This window comes from Eurosta solidaginis, chromosome 3 (genome assembly GCF_040869045.1).
Source record: "Eurosta solidaginis isolate ZX-2024a chromosome 3, ASM4086904v1, whole genome shotgun sequence".
Classification (NCBI taxonomy): Eukaryota; Metazoa; Arthropoda; class Insecta; order Diptera; family Tephritidae; genus Eurosta; species Eurosta solidaginis.
This window is the reverse complement of record NC_090321.1, coordinates 261,358,199-261,370,880: the sequence shown is the minus strand read 5'-3', so window position 1 is coordinate 261,370,880 and position 12,682 is coordinate 261,358,199. Positions and strand designations below refer to the sequence as shown.

General features: G+C 36.9%; 1 protein-coding gene across 6 annotated transcripts in view; it reads left to right on the top strand.

Annotated features, from left to right (window-relative positions):
* The window catches only part of LOC137245466 (uro-adherence factor A), a 189,458-nt gene that overhangs the window by 62,718 nt on the left and 114,058 nt on the right, over positions 1 to 12,682 (top strand). The window lies entirely within an intron of this gene.

Genomic DNA, 12,682 nt, shown 5'->3' with positions numbered 1-12,682 from the left:
GCAAAAAAAATATATTCCATCAAAATTTGGTGATGGCAAGCGAGTCTGGACCAAGTCATGTTGTGGAGCGCTCCCTTTAGTGCCTTTTTAAAGACAACGTTGAATTGGTTGTCATCCAAGAAACCAGGGTAGATAATTTCAGCACTATGTAAGCGAGAATCTCCACTATTTGTCCTATAACTTCGACTCACTTCATTAAACCTGTTGTGAAGTGTTCAAGAGCCAAAAGCCCCTGCAGTGAGCCAAAACAGCTATAATACAAAAATAAACTTAGGCTCTACAAAAAAGCTTTGAGGCAATCGAAGGGAACTACGCGGAGAAACATCTGCACTAGAATCGAAACTCTTGACGTAAGACGTAGAAGCTTCAGCCATCATGGAAGATGTGGTTTGAATAGGAAAACGCTCTGTCGGTAGTGAAATCTTTATCTTTTCCCACTGACAAGCGGCAATTTAATTCCTTGGCTCTTACTCATTCAATTCCGAACTAACACTAAAATGTCGCCGATCTTTTCAGAATATGGCTCAACAACCTCACATAGGACCCAGACACATGAACATTGAGGGAAATTTCAAACAGACGAAGCAGATTCTTCGTGATTATATATATAACATTTGTCACATGCAAACTAATTCTAAAAGCGTACATCTAATGTCAAGCTAACGATAGATGTCTACGAGTTTCAGGCTGTCGAACATCTAAGTTTGCTTAGGGCGAAAATGGAGTTCTGCCACGTTTATATCCTAATAAGGGATAGAATTCCACCCTTGGAGCAGTCCTTACTAGGCTCTGTTTTTTGGCAGACATACAGAAAGCTGGGAGTGCTCTATCTTCGATGATGTAGGAGCTGTAGGAGAAGTACATCCGCACACCGCAACACAGGTAGGCTGCGAGTGGGCATCAACAACAAAAAGTCGGGTCTGCTAAAAGCGAAGAATTACACTTTTCATTCAATAAACATTTTCTGCCGCTCTTTGGCTTCTTTCAGTTTTTTTTTTTTGCTTTTTTATACTCAGCTGAGCACAACTCACAGAGTATATTTAAATATCTTTTTTCTTATCCTTCATTTTTACCACTTGCGTTGGCGATCCGGTCGCTATAAATTTATCGTTAATACGTGTGTATGTAAATAATAAACAAGTAAGGAAGGCTAAGTTCGGGTGTAACCGAACATTACATACTCAGTTGAGAACTATGGAGACAAAATAAGGGAAAATCACCTCGTAGTAAAATGAACTTAGGGTAACCCTGGAATGTGGTTGTATGACATGTGTATCAAATGGAAGGTATTAAAGGGTATTTTAAGAGGGAGTGGGCCATAGTTCTATAGATGGACGCCATTTAGGGATATCGCCATAACGGTGGACCAGGGCTGACCCTAGAATTTGTTTGTACGATATGGGTATCAAATTAAAGGTATTAATGAGGGTTTTAAAAGGGAGTGGTGGTAGTTGTATATGTGAAGGCGTTTTCGAGATATCGACCAAAATGTGGACCAGGGTGACCCAGAACATCATCTGTCGGGTACCGCTAATTTATTTATATATGTAATACCACGAACAGCTATCCTTCCAAAATACAATGGATTTTGATTTCGCCCTGCAAAGCTTTTTCATTTTCTTCTACTTAATATGGTAGGTGTCACAACCATTTTACAAAATTTTTTTCTAAAGTTATATTTTGCGTCAGTAAAACAATCCAATTACCATGTTTCATACCTTTTTTCATATTTGGTATATTATTATGGCATCCTTTTCATTTCTAGTAATTTTCGATAGCGAAGAAGTGGGCGTGGTCATAGTCAGATTTCGGCCATTTTTCACACCAATATAAAGTGAGTTCAGGTAAGTACGTGAACTAAGTTCAGTAAATATATGTTGATTTTTGCCCAAGTTATCGTGTTAAAGGCCGAGCGGAAGGACAGACGGTCGACTGTGTATAAAAACTGGGCGCGGCTTCAACCGATTTCGCCCTTTTTCACAGAAAACAGTTATCGTACTACAATCTAAGCCTCTACCAAATTTCACAAGGATTGCTAATGTTTTGTTCGACATATGGCATTAAAAGTATCCTAGACAAATTAAATGAAAAAGGGCGGAGCAACGCCCATTTTGAAATTTTCTTTTATTTTTGTATTTTGTTGCACCATACCATTACTGGATTTGAATGTTGACATAATTTACTTATATACTGTAAAGATATTAACTTTTCTTTTAAAATTAGACTTTAAAATATTTTTTTTTTAAAGTGGGCGTGTTCATCATCTCATTTTGCTAATTTTTATTTAGCACACATATAGTAATAGGAGTAACGTTCCTGCCAAATTTCATTATAATATCTTCAACGACTGCCAAATTACAACTTGCAAAACTTCTAAATTACCTTCTTTTAAAAGTGGGCGGTGCCACGCCCATTGTCCAAAATTTTACTAGTTTTCTATTCTGCGTCATAAGTTCAACTCACCTACCAAGTTTCATCGCATCCGTATTTGGTAATGAATTATCGCACTTTTTCGATTTTTCAAAATTTTCGATATCGAAAAAGTGGGCGTGGTTATAGTCCGATATCCTTCATTTTAAATAGCGATCTGAGATGAGTGCCCAGAAACCTACATACCAAATTTCATCAAGAGACCTCAAAATTTACTCAAGTTATCGATTTAACGGGCGGACCAACGGACGGACGGATGGACATTGCTCAATCGAATTTTTTTTTCGATACTGATGATTTTGATATATGGAAATCTATATCTATCTCGATTCCTTTATACCTGTAGAACCAACCGTTATCTTATCAAAGTTAATATACTCTGTGAGCTCTCCTCAACTGAGTATAAAAAGATAATAAAAGCATCAACCAAACTTAAACAGATTTATAACACGTTTTACCAACTATAAATCAATGCGAAAGCAAATAAAGTAAACAACATACAAACTGACACCAAAGCTGACAGCGCAACAGACTGACAGATTGACTGTGAAATATAAACATCCTGCTAGTAGCAATTTTTATTTATCTTTAGCAAGCAACTATTTGGCTGCAACATCTAGCTGTTGCTATTTAGTGTTCGTCAATTTATATGTCATATATTTATGTATATGGTGATTCATGTAGACGGCTACCAATTTTGTAGGCATGCACACACACACACACACTCAGAAGCTCAAAATAGTAATCAGAGTCCACATCATTCATTCATACGTTTTGTGCGCGCAGTCAAGCCAGACTTAATGGCTGCTTGCATGGCTGTAGTGGTCGCTGTGCCAACAAAACTTGTTTTGTGACCAAAAACTACAAAATTGGATTTGAATATTAAGTGCTGAAATCAAGAAAACAAAATGTTAAATTATTGATCATATGATTCTTTTTGATTTGGTAATGAAAAGTTGCACTGAAGATGGCCCAGTGGCGAAATCGGTTTGGGTTCAAACGAAGTTTGAAAAGTTATAATGTAAAATTATCGCAAAATAGACAGGTCAAAGCAAATAAAATGCTTAATTTTGCTCGTTTTTTTCTTAATCTCTAATTGCTAGGCAGTGCGGGGTGGAGGAGGAAACGTTTTGTGCTCTTGCCCTGCCAGGCTTAGACTCCAGCTATTAGGAGTGACACAGCTGTCAGATCTAGAAGCAGCAAGTGGCTTAAGTTCTAGAAAGCTTTCAGTATTTGAAAAGAGGACGGAGTTATTTTATAATATGGGTCCTGGTTTTTGATAGGGTATTTCAGCTTGGTCGTTAAAATAACCTTCTGGTAACACTACGGACTCATTCAGTCTATGTGAGGTTCTCCTGCACTGGCCAGTTCAAACTAACCTACCCTCTGGTTGTTTTTTACTATTTTTGCATAGTTTCGGGATATTTCTTTTGATGTTTACGCTTAAGGTTTTACAAGCCAGGTTCTCAAGTCATAACAGTAACATTTTCAATAAAAAATCACCCTTTTTAATCTGTCATTATTTATGTGCTCTTTACTCCTCATTCACCTCTGACTCTCCTTCCTCCACACGGTTTTCATAACCTTACCCACTCATCCCCATGACGATTATTTGGCGCCCATCTGCCTATGCGACTTTGGTCGTTGCAAAGGATGGAAGCCTCCCCTTCCACTGATGCTAAATATAGAGGTCGATGGGAATACTTTGACCCAATATAACCTATCCAGCGATGGTTGGTATTATGTGGGCACACATTACAAACGGAACATACAAAATATATATCGGGGCTAATTCTGGATAGGTAAAAGTTTAACCTATTACAGTCTCCAGATTGAAGTTAAGCTATAGTGACGCGCATCGTTAGTGTTCTCTACTGCGTTCAGAGTAACGGGACTCGCCGGCCTATTCCTGGCATAGAAGTTCGACGCCTTTTTGTGGTTAACAAAGAGGACCTCTTTGTGCTTTTCCATTTGTTTCTCAGGTGCCGTATTTTTCCAAAATGCTAGCGGAGATGATTATTTAAGTCCCTGGAAGACGGGGCCTCTACGATGAAATTTCTTTCGGGATGCTCAGGTTTCTGAGTATTCAGCAGAAACTGTTTATTCAGCATTTCATTTTTCTCCTTTATGGGGAGTACAGCCTCACTTTGAAGCTGGTGTTCTGAGGACATAATAAGACAACGCAAAGTAGTTCTGAGAGCAGTGCTTTTGGTAGTATGTTTTTTTAGTTTCGATACAAGGTAACGGTTTCACTCTCATGCAGTGATTGTTCAGTACGTATACAGTCGTATGGAATCTGACATCTGCGGTGTCCTTTTCTGGGCTCGCTGCAAACCTGCTGTAAACGCAACGTTGGTATGTAATGAGTGAGAAATGTGATCCTATTGATGGATTACATCGACACTTCAAAATTTCTTTCAGTGTGTAACTGTGAAAGTCAAGTGGGTAAGTCATCATATCCCTGTTGTGAGCAGTATCTCGACGCAGTACCAAAGTAATTGATCCAGAAATATTTATCCTTCTTTTGCTAATGTAAACTTTCATTAGCCACCACAGTAGAAAATAGCAACATCTGGCACCATAAATGAATTCGCTACTCTCACTAACACGACTGCCTTTATATGTAAACCAAAGTCTCTGTCATCTCTCAGCACTTAAATTAACACAGCAACAAATTTTTAATGAATGAAATTTTTCTACAAAAACAAGTTTTTGCATTAAAAAAAAAGTGTGGGTGTGCATTCTGTTTCTAAATTTAAACAATTTTAATTTACAAAATTTTAAATCAAATATGAGCTATCTAAAGTGAAAATTTTATGAGATTCAGTTCCTTAGAAGGCTATTAGTTAGCATAAAAAATAAATAAAGCAATCGAATACTACAAACCTGTGTATACACCTACCCATGAATATTTGTTTTGCCGTACATAAACATCAACGCAATTAGTTCATCACATATTTCGGCTATACAAGAACATTACGAAAGACTTAAGCAGCGAACTTGATCCCTCCACTTATAACGCAATATGCTAATTACAATACAAATTCTGCAAAATCGCTTATATTTGTAGTTGTATTGTAGTTTTCTTTAAACAAAAGTGCTATTTTTTTATTCCGCCAATGCCCATAATTATACAAATGTATTTCTCTTGACATTGGCAGATAATTAAAAAAAAATTAACATACGAAAAATTAAAACATATTTTGTTATACATGTTTCGGAGTGATCAGTTCTTCTTCTGCCGCTTTTATGGGCTATCAAATTTATTTTATTTGGGAATAAGTGCTCGGCTCAAAAATATTAAAGAGTCGGGCATTATAACTGCGTTGGTTGTACAGGTATTAAAGAATCGATTAAGATATAGACTTCCATATCAAAATCGTTAGTATCGAAAAAAAATTCGACTAAGCCATGTCCGTCTATACGTCTGTCCCTCCGTTAACACGAAAGCTTGAGCATATATTGAGATATCTTCACCAAATTCGGTATACGAGCTTATCTGGACCAGAATAGATTGGTATTGAAAATGAGCAAAATTGGTCTATAACCACGCCCACTTTTTTGATATCGAAAATTTAGAAAAATTAAAAAAAAATTAGATAATTCAAAAACGAATACTGCTAGGTTAATGAAATTTGGCAGGTGGATTGGTTTTATGACGCAAAACGCAATACCAAATTTGAAAGTGGAGATTGCTGGAGACACATACTTTTTAGTGCTAATTTCATGCGCAACAATTTCTTAAGTCTTGATAAAGTTGTGGCCATTTAAATTTTAAGTGCATATGTATATACAGCTGATTCACTATTATGGACTTTATATGCATCAAAGGAAATACCATTATTTTTAGAAAAAAAGAACAACTAAATATGAAGTATAAAGGGTTCTCTTTAATCATGTATAACTGACGTAATTCAGTGCGCTGCTTCTGCAGCTGCGCATCACGCTGGCTCAATTGTCGAACAAGATGACTATCTTTTTTTAACAACAATAATAATTGGCAGTTGTGGCAGCGCATAGCTCTCAAGTGACCCAATGAAACCAGGCTTATCCTGTTCATTATTTTTTATGTTATTTAATTATTATTATTATTTTTCTTTTCTGCCGTGTCATTGATGGGTGGTTAGTCAAGCGTCGAGATCTAAAACTGCGCAGCTACAGAAGACAGGGTCTAAAACTAATTTAGTAGAATAGAAACAAACATATAAAGCATTAACTATTAGACAGTCTTTTTTATAGAAAAAAGAGATTCCGACCTATCAAATTCGTTTGAGTGAGAGTTATAATCGTGGCGCAAATACCGGAAATGTTCGTTAAGTTCAAAACTTGTTCTACATTGTTTTTTTGTTTTTTTTTGCGGTAAAGAAGCGGTTTGTAGTATCTCGTAGTTCGAGAGGCAACCCTAAGGTTTACTTGGTTCAAAAGAAATGGCCTGTCCAGAGTTGGAAGATTGATAAGCTTTAATTGATTAGTGTACGCTGGAAGATTAAATAACGAGTCACATTGAAAATATCAAGGGCGAATCCAAAGGGGGGGGGGGGGGGGGGTGTGTGGTCGGTCTTTCCCGAAAACTTTTTATATTTTGTCCCTGTTGTTGACGTAACCGGTACATGTCTCGCAAATACTTTACTGACAACCATTTTTGTTGGGAGTGTTCTATTGGAGATTTCAAACATGAGTGTCGAAACTAAAAAGTTGACAAATATTTACACTTCTAAGTAGCTTAAACAAATTGTAGAATCTATTGGTATCATACCAAATACGTTAATCTGTGATATCCCTAAAAAAAATTGATCTTGGTCTACATTTGGGCATAATTGACCCCCTCCAGTCCCTTTCGTGTTCAGCTGAGACTAGTCAGTTTGAAACCTATGTACCCTTTTCTAAGAAATATTAAAAATATAAAAGATTACAGGTGACTGAATCGAGTTATTTAGGAGAAATTTGGAGCCCTATATCGAATCTAAATTACTAGGACTTAACAAAAAAGTCATCTGCCTTAGTAGATGCGTTCGGAGTCGACCAAAAACGTTTAGGATGATCAACCAATGGGAAAAATTAAAAAGAGCACAACACATATTGGAAGAGAAGCGGGCTTAATCTCCCCTGATATATACCGCGAAAAAACTTTATTATTATTTTGGAATGATATACAGGTGCATACAGTCAACTTGGCTGATTGCGGTTTAACATATGTACATATATATTTCATGTTCTTCTAAATTTGTACATAATTGTAAGACTGTACTAATTTTTCCTTTGAGGAAAATCAGGTATTTTTGTTTTATTAAAGATCCTTTAATTAAAAAAAATAAAATCACCCCCTACTTCTACTAACGCAACGTACTTCATTTTTATACAAAACTTATTTTAAATTTTAGAAAGATATACAGATCCTCTTATTGAATCGAAAAGGGACTAGTTTTCATATGTTCCCATATGGGTACAAAGGGGATTGGTCCTGTCGATCCCTTGGGTGTATAAATGGGTACAATTAGTCTCTTCATAGGACACGCTCAAACAAAAGGGAACAGTGCAACTCATACAACGGTATCAAAACTGCGGCTCGTCCCAGAATCATCCTATACTAATCGCATTTTTTGAAGGGATTTGTCATATAACGAAAAAGACGAATTATTAACATACTTTGTTTTCCTCCGATACACACATCACTACAATAACAAGTACGTATTGTTTTTATGGCGTTTTCTTTTCTGAAAATATTGTCGCCCTGTTGATTCTGCTCAGCTCTCTCGTAAGTGTGTGTGATGCCTTCGAAACTATTCCCCACTGAATAAAAAAATGGGTATCATTTTCTACAAATTAAGTACTTGCCTATTGCCTGTCGTAAGAAAACACCAAACTGATTCAAGGGGTTGTGTAGCGCAGCCCTCTCAAGAGGTTTCCAGCGCAACATATAACTTCTCCGACCAAATTGTCACCCACATGTACCCCTGGCGAATCCTGGTTCATTAACAACATTGGCTCTGGCGACCCTGAACTCTGGGAGTGGGAGGGCAGTATGGCTAGAAGGTTTCATGTGGTCATACCAAATCCTTCCCGAGGTGGACGGGTGTTTGTTACCTGAACGTACCGGATCTGTATCCGGCAAAGGAACATCAACATCGATAACACTCCCCAAGGCAACAGCAACAGCACCAAGATCTCCCTTTATATCTCCCTTCAGCTTTCTTTTCCATCTCCTTTTCCCTTTTACTCTAACTCTACTTTTTATACTGAGCTGAGCAGAGCTCACAGAATATATTAACTTTGTTCGCATAAAGGTAGTCCGTAACGGCATAAACTAATTGAAATAGATATAGACTACTATATATCAAAATGATCTGGGCGCAAAAAGAAATTCATTTAGCCATGTCCGTCCGTCCGTCCGTCCATCCATAAACACGATAACTTGAGTAAATTTGGAGGTATCTTGATGAAATTTGGTATGTACGTTCCTGGGCGCTCATCTCAGACCGCTATTTAAAATGAACGAAATCGGACTGCAACCACGCAAACTTTTTCGATATCGAAAATTTCGAAAAACAGAAAAAGTTCGGTAATTCATTACCAAAGACGGATAAAGCGATGTAATTAAAAGTTTCGCAAGCTGTAATTTGGGAGTCGTTGAAGATTTCATGATGAAATTTGGCAGAAACGTTACTCTTATTCTTATTTGTGTGCTAAATAAAAATTATCAAAATCGGATGACAAACTCGCCCACCTTTTAAAAGAAACAAAATTTTAAGTAAAATTTTAACAAAAAATTTAATATCTTTACAGTAAATTATGTCATCATTCGACGCCAGTAATGATATGGTGCAACAAAATGCAAAAAAAAAAGAAAAAAATTTCAAAATGGGCGTGGCTCCGCCCTTTTTCATTTAATTCGTCTAGAATACTTTTAGTACCATAAGTCGAACAAAAATTTACCAATCCTTGTGAAATTTGGTAAGGGCATAGCTCCTATGCCGGTAACTGTTTTCTGTGAAAATGGTCGAAATCGGTTGAAGCCACGCCCAGTTTTTATTTACAGTCGACCCCCTGTCCTTCCGCTTGGCCCTTAACATGATAACTTGAGCAAAAATCGATATATCTTTACTAAACTTAGTTCACGTACTTATCTGAACTCACTTTATCTTGGTACAAAAAATAGCCAAAATCGGACTATTACCATGCCCACTTTTTCGATATCGAAAATTACGAAAAATGAAAAGAAAATGCCATAATTCTATATCAAATATGAATAAAGGGATGAAACATGGTAATTGGATTGGTTTATTGACGCAAAATATAACTTTAGAAAAAGCTTTGTAAAATGGGTGTGACACCTACCATATTAAGTAGATGAAAATGAAAAAGTTCTGCAGGGCGAAATCAAAAGGCCTTGGAACCTTGGCAGGAATACTGTCGTGGTATTACATATATAAATAAATTAGCGGACCCAACAGATGATGTTCTGGGTCACCCTGAACCACATTTTAGTCGATATCTCGAAAACGCCTTCACACATACAACTCCCACTCCCTTTTAGAACCCTCATTAATACCTTTAATTTGATACCCATAACGTACAAACACATTCTAGAGTCCCCCCTGGTCCACCTTTATGGCGATATCCCGAAAGGGCGTCCACCTATAGAACTATAGCCCACTCCCTTTTAAAATGCTCTTTAATACCATTTGATACCCATGACATACAAACACATTCCAGGGTTACCCTAGGTTCATTTTCCTAAATGGTGATTTTCTTTTATTTTGTCTCCAAAGCTCTCAGCAGAGTATGTAATGTTCGGTTACACCCGAACTTAGCCTTCCTTACTTGTTTTATTGTCAGACTAAACGATTAAACTTTATAACGTTTTTTAGCACTGTATTTGCGCTGCACATAAATACATTATAATAGCTTATTTATAGGACAAATCGAAATTTTTTTCAATTTCGGGATTGTACGCTATGATTTGCTACAAAATATTTATATAGAAGCAATAGGACAATGAAACCTCACCCCACCTCAAAATGAAACAATCTAATATATGTAAATAAATACGTTAATGTTACTGTTATCATCGTATGTATATAAGTGTGTACATACTTACCGATTCCAATTAATCTATTTAAGTTAAATTTTCTGTTCGACAATAAGAAACAATCGATAATGCGCTAATCCGCACGACCCTGCAGACAAGAACAGCTGCAATTGTTCTCAATGCAGCTTAAATTTCAGCTTAGCTTGGCTTTTAGACAAATTAAACATTTATTCAAGAAAATGTCAACATAGTACATGTATACATTAGACCGACCCAAGTATTTTAAATTTGTGTTACTCTGGGCCCGTTTAACATAAATACAAGCCTGATAATACAAATGAATTTGTTCATCAAAAATGTTTCTTCTTAAAAGAACTGTCCTTGTATTACAAGACTTGTATGATTTGTGAAACTTTGCTTTGCTTTTTGTTAATCACATATGACTTGTATAATAGAGGTCAAACTCCACATGGCAACATCATTTTCAACGACCTCGAAAACATTTGGTAAACTATTGAGAATTTAAATCCCTGGTCTATTAGGCCTACATAAAATTGAAGTTGGTGCACCACCATTATTATTATTATTAGGACTCGATGCGACGCGACCGTTATCTAGACCAATAGGGCTTGACTTTTCAGCCTATTACTATATGTAAAAGCTTTTTATGTATTTAAGTACCTCCCCAAGCTTTTTACTCCATACCACGAAAGAACTAAGAATCACGTCACCTAGGTGGAAGAATCTCTACCTTACCACAGTGACGCATTCGGGGAGAATATGAACTGGTGTTTCCTCATCGAGCTCACGAAATGACATGTTGTTGTTGTTGTACCACGTTGCAAGCAAGACATACACTATGTATATCGAGGTTGATAAGTATGAGTTTAACCTATTACAGTATCAAGATTGAAGTTACGCTACAGAGACACGCGTCTCCCAATAAGGATTGCTCTCCTCTTCTGAGAGTTCAAGTTATTAGTCTTCTTCTTAAGCTCCTGGCAGGCGGGCCTCTTCAATCAGATGTCTGTTGTGATGTCCAGGTTTCTATGTATTCAGCCGAGACTGTTTGTTCAGCATTTCATTTCTCTCCCTTTCTCTCCCGCCTCACTGTGTAGGCGGCGCTCTGGGGGGACAGAAAACGACAGCACGTAACGATTCAGAGAGCAGTGTTTTGGCAGGCCTGTATTTTCTTCCAGTGTAGAAGCGTAGCATGTAAGCGGGCGGCCAATTACTTTGTAAGTGGTAATGAGCGTCTCTTTATATTTTGTGACGTCTCTGCATATTAGGTACTATTGCGGATGCATGTTCAGTGTTTTTTAGTGTAAGAAGTGGTATCGTAGAGCACAGTGTCCCGTAAAGTAATCAGTGAGAGCTCGTAGGTCCTCTCCGCTTAGACTAATGAGTTTGGCTGATACTCTCGTTGCTTAGAGTATAAATAATTTGGCCTATCCTTGCGCAGGGCATTAAATGTAGTATTGTTTGAACTGCATCGTTTCCCAGTTACTTATTGTTTGCTTAGTGTGTACTCTTGTGAGTCCATAAAATTTCTCTGCACCATTGGATGCTGCCAGGCTAGGTAGTCTGCCTGCTGCAACACTAATGATCACTTTTTTTTTCTATATCAAATTGGTCGGTCTAACATACATACATGTTCATGTGGGTAAATGTAGGCATTCTAATGAGTATCGAATGGGGATATACAAAGAAGTAGATACACTTAGCAATTGTTTGCTTAAGTAGATAATCATTTTAAGTTTTTTTAGTTCCACAAAAGTGGAGCGAACAATGAGCTCAATGCATTTTTTTTAAAGATGGAGGCAATGTTTCCACCATAGCATGCCTTACATCGTTTTACGGAGATATATCAAAGTAAATTCTGGACTTAGAGATGAAAGTAAAAATAATTTATAGTACTCAAAAATTAGATACAGCAGAAATCACGGATTCGACGCTTAACCCTTTCACTACCATTTGGATTATGAATTCCATTAGAATTTCAAAAAATTGTCAAAAATGCAATTTACGCCCCAAGTGAATAAGAAAGCGTTCCATAGGTTCCTTTGAGCCTTTACATTTTAACTGTTTTTTTTTTTCTAGCTTTTTTTTTTGCAATGTGACTGTGTTATTTAAGTGGGCATCCATTTACGAGTTTAAATACACGTTTTTATAACTAATGTGGGATTATATATCCCATATCTTATTGTTCTGCCCACAAAATGG